Here is a 5,331-nt window from a genome sequence, read left to right on the forward strand (position 1 = left end):
TTTTGGGAATGATGAGGGCAACAAATGTATAGATGTGCTTTACACAATTGATCTATGTATCGTGATGAATTGTATGAGCCCCAATAAATTGATTAATAATAAAAAAAGTGAAAAAAAATAAAGAAAAAAATATTTTCTGGTAATTGTATAAAAATGCACAGCATTGTTTCTGTAAAAATTTGTAAAATGCATACTCTATGGAGATGTACTACATGTCAAAGCAAATGTGTTCCTTAGGAGAAGGGTCTGCACCCTACATACTAGCTCACAGATAGGGTATTTCTGCCGCTTTAGAGATAGTTTGTATTTTAATGTTTATCTTTATTGTCAGGATGTCCATCAACTTCTTTTATGAAATAATAATGGAGAGAATCACAATAAATATTTCACTAGTGCCATAAAAAATTTTTTTAAACAGTTTTATTGGCACATAATACACATAACATATAGTTCAGTAGTTCAATGACATACAAAGGCTCTTTTTCGTATTAAAGACGATTTCTTCTAGTCCTGGCTTGCTGAGATTTTTGCCAGGAGCCTATGGCCACCAAGTCAATTTCAACTCGGAGTAACCTTATCATGAAAGGCATTTGGATTTTGCCAAATGCTTTTTCTCTGGATCAATTGAGGCAGTCTTTTGTTTTGTCTCTTATGAATGGGCTTTTAAAAATGATTTCATTTTATTTCTGTTGAACTACTCTTTTATTTATGGGATAGATTCCACTTGGTCATGCTGCACTTAAATGAAAAACAATGCATGAGTGCCTTGGCCCCCTGACCTTGGGTTTAGAGGCTAAGCTTTGGATCATGGACCTTTCTAATCGGGACTTTGCCCTCTCAAGTGGCGCATTGCATGTCAGCTTATCCTGATAAGTGAGCGTCTAGGCTGACTGCTTTCTTGAACCTGCCTACTTATCCTTCAGATTAAATGCCTCCCCAATTTTCTTTCCTCTTACGAGTGCCCTGGATTTAGACCAACCTCCTCCTGTTAATTGGCTTCTCCTTCCTAGTAGCATCCCATAAAAAACAAATAGCAGCTACAAAGGAAACTAGTTTCCTAGGAAACTAAGCCTGCCATTACTAGAAATGATTGGGCGGCTGCATGTGGTATGCTACAAAACATGCTTTAAAACTAATTTAATAAGGTTTTCCCTCCTCTTGTTTCATTTTCCTTTTCTCGAGCTCCCCTTGAAATCTTGTGATCACCTAGGGTTTAGACTCCTTGGCCAATAACGATCTGTGCTGTAATCTTTAAATGACAGTACAATGAAGCCTTTGGGTCTGCTGACTGACCCTCCTGTGAAGTACGAGCAGAAGTATGAGCCAAAGGAACTAAACCCCAGGATTTCAAAGGAGGTATGACTTAATGATTAAAGTCAAGGCTCCCAGGGTCTTCTGTGAACACAGGGAAAAACTAGACTCGGACCCTTTCACATTTGGTACCTCCTCTTGTTCTTCTCTCCCCAGTTTTAGACATTTCCTACAGTAGTGCCTCATTGAACAAGAGTCAATCTGACCCTTCTTACGATCAGACTAAGATAAATGCTTGGGCAGAAAAAGCCAGATGATGTTTGGAAAGCAGCAGAATTTCTATCCATGTTTCTCAGGAAGACTCACCCTTTCTCCCCCCAAGCAACATAGAATGTGAGTGGTCAGTGATTGCAGGGTTACATATATTACCAAGTATTTGGCAGAATAATACAGGTGTAAACCCATCAGGAGGACCAGGTCCTGCGAGAAGGGAAGAAAAGGACAGCCCAGATAGAGATGTGCTACTCAGGGATCTGGGAATCCTACTTTGTTGGACAAAAGAGGTCACTTGTGTAATGGGTCTGACAGAGTCTAGTGGAGTTATAGGTCAGGTACAGTTGTGTGTGTAGGGTCGTGGTATGTGGACTGAAGTGTGCAGAAAAGGATTGTCCTTGGAAGAAAGAAGCTCCAACATGCACAAGAAGGATTATGTTGCTAGCAGACTCCATCTGCACAAAGCCTCTAGTCGATGATCTAGATCTGTAAGTGCTTCAGGACTTCTTCACGCTCAGCTAGCAAGGTTATGGCATCTGCATATGGCAGGTTGTTAGCACGTCTTCCTCCAATATTGGTCACACCTTCCTCTTCATAGAGTCCAGCTTCTTGTTACTTTACTCCGACTAAGGGAGGTGAAAGGACACAATCCTTATGCATACTGAATTTGTTGCCACAGATGGGTGAGCACTTCCAGGTTTGCATTCCTTTGGTATTCTCTCCATTCTTGGAGGCTTGGTTTTGGTCCATGTCTTCAGTGCAGTGCGAACTTTTTCCTTGAGTGCAGTATTATACATTCTTGATTATTTGCTACTTGTTCACATAGGTGACACTGATGGTGTTTGAAATACTGGTGGTATGACTTCTAACTTCAAAGTAACTCACAAACCACCACAGTGTGACAAACTAACAGATGAGTGATTCCATGCATATATCACAAACCAAATAAAACAAAACCAAACCCACTGTCATTAACTTGATTCTGACTCACAGCGATCCTTATATAGAGTTTCTGAGGTTATAAATCTTTATGGGGGCAGGTAGCCTCATTTTTCTCCCATAGAGCAACTAGTAGGCTTGAACTAATAACATTGCAATTAATAATCAGAGCTTACCTGACAGCAACACCAGAGCTTCTTATGTAGACGGAAATAAGTAGTGAAATTCCATCTTCCTCTATAATGTTTGTTGGTGTGTTCATGGTAGAAAGCCCAGCCTTCCTTGTTTATTAATATAATGTACCTTCAAGCCAAATTAAAACCATACCATGATCTCATGTGACATAGCTTCCTAATTACAGGTATCCTATATTAAGATTAAAAAAATCATGGTCTCATAGTACTAAATTAAATGTTGGTTGCATGAAAATATAAACAAGAGGGAGCACTTACAACGGTATCTCACTTTTACCTCTGCCTTCTTTTTATGGTGAGAGGAAAGCATTCCTATTTTTGACAGTCTGTCTTAGAGTTAGCTGAAGCACACATCTGGTATGAATTAAGGACTTTTAGGAAGTTCATCACTGATGGTTACATGGTCTATAATTTTAAATGTTTTCATCTGAGCACACTGCTTATTGATTTTGGGTTTTCCATTGAACCCTATAAATCTTAAAAATAACTGCTGCTGTGGCTGTATTTAGGACAAGGGACCTCTTGGACATTGCCTGTCATGGGTAGAAGTACCTAGATATGCGGGTGTGTGGAGTTGTTGAGAGGAGGCCCTGAGGCCTGGGCTTTAGTGCTTCTTTCTTCTGGTTGCCCTCATATCTCTATCAGTCCAACTCAACAGTTCTACCCCCTCATCCAGGCCACACGGTAGCTCCCCAAAGTAGCATCCCAATGAACTGTGTAATTAAAACCACTGCCATCTAATTGATTCCAACTCAGTGATCCTCTGAAAAACAAATAACAAACTACTGCCATCGATTCAATGCTGATTCATAGTGACCTCCTGTGGGTTTTTGATAGTGTAACTATTGATGAGAGTAGAAAACCAGGTCTTTCCCCTGTGAAGCTATTTCACCATGCAGATCGCAGCCCCAAACAATCACAACAACACCAGCGCTCTGAGTGATCCTATAGGACAGAGTAAAACTGCCCCAGTGTGTTTCTGAGATTGTAAATTTTTATTGGAGTGGGAAACCTCATCTTTCTCCCACAGAGAGCCTGGTGATTTTGAATTGCTGATCTTGAGGTTAGTAGTCCGACAGGTAACCACGGGGCTCCTTTGAGTAAATAAAACTGATTTCAAATGATGGATTGTTTTATCCCCTTGCAGTAAAAAATACCCATCCCAGTGATTGCAGTGAGGGTCTTTTCTGAACCAAAATTTGGGACGTGTGTCTTGTCATAAGGATTTTAGAAGCAAGGCTACTTTGCGACATCTGGGGCTTATAGCATGAGGAGAGTTCACCAAAACGAGTACAATTATATGAACTAGACATTATTAGGTCAATGTGTACATTATCAGATCAGTCTTTCTATCATCCCATTACTCAAGAGAATGCCAGAGATTATTTTAGCTCCACAATGTTATAAGAGCCACAGAATCAAATAAACTGAACTAACACCACTAATCCTCTCTTTGGTTTCTGAGTCTATAAATCTTTATGGAAACAGAAAACCTCATCTTTTTTCTGTGGATAGGCTGGTGGATTTGAACCATCGACCTTTTGGGGACTAGCCCTATACATTACCCATGGTGACAGCAGATCTGAAATGAAGACCCGTGTAACCAGGGAATGCATAGGCTATCAGAAAGCGGGAAGGATACAAATACCGAGGAGTCATAAATAGACAAATGGGATATGCTGAAGATAAGACACCTGTGTACATTGAAATAATTGACAAAGAGAGTAATAAGAAAATCCACCGACTGGGAAAGCGTCTTTAGCAATGACACAGCAGACAAAGGCATTATTACAAAAATGTACAATACTTTGCAAGCTTACAATAAGAGAAAAACTAATTGCCCACTGAGGTGGTGGGCAAAGGACCTGAACAGAAGTTTCACAGTCTGAAATCTGAATGGCCAATAAACATATGAGAAAATGTTCCTGATCAGTAGCCATAAGAGAAATCCGTATCAAAACAATTATGAGATACCACCTAACACCCTCAAAGATAGCCCAATTCAAAAATTCAGAAAGCAACAAGAGTTGGAGGGGCTGTGGTGATATAGGAACTCTCATCCACTGCTGGTGGACCTGTAGGTATGTACAGCCAGTATGGAAATCGATTTGGTGATTTCTTAAACAGATGGAAATTGAGCTACCATATGACCCAGCTACCATATACCCAGAAGAGGCAAGAAACAAACCATGGCCAGAGATCTGTGCTCCAATGTTCATTGAGGCATGGTTGACAATCGCAAGGAGTTGGAAACAACCCAAATTTCTATCAACAGACGAATGGATTAAAAAACTGTGGTACATACATATAATGGAGTACTACGCATTGCTAAAAAGCAGCGATGAACCCATGAAGCATATCGCCGCATGGGAAGAACTGGAGGAAATTATGCTAAGTGAAGTAAGCCAAGGACAAAAGGACAAGTAAAACAGGAGTTCGCTGAGGCAAGTTTATATATACATAAAGATCAGAAAAGTAAAGGGAAAAGGGGCACAGGGAAAAAGCTACTGTATACAAACACTCCAGGGGTGATGTCCAGGTAGTATGGCAGGGGCCAGACCAAATCCAGGGGTACATATGGTAGCCAACTAAAAAGGGGTGGTGGTAAAAAAAAGATGTATGGCAGGGGAATAGGGCAATGACCCACCCAAGGGGAGGGTATTGTTTTTGTCTC

Source organism: Echinops telfairi, unplaced genomic scaffold, assembly GCF_000313985.2.
Source record: "Echinops telfairi isolate 266 unplaced genomic scaffold, ASM31398v2 ScPeMD7_7427;HRSCAF=8465, whole genome shotgun sequence".
NCBI lineage: Eukaryota > Metazoa > Chordata > Mammalia > Afrosoricida > Tenrecidae > Echinops > Echinops telfairi.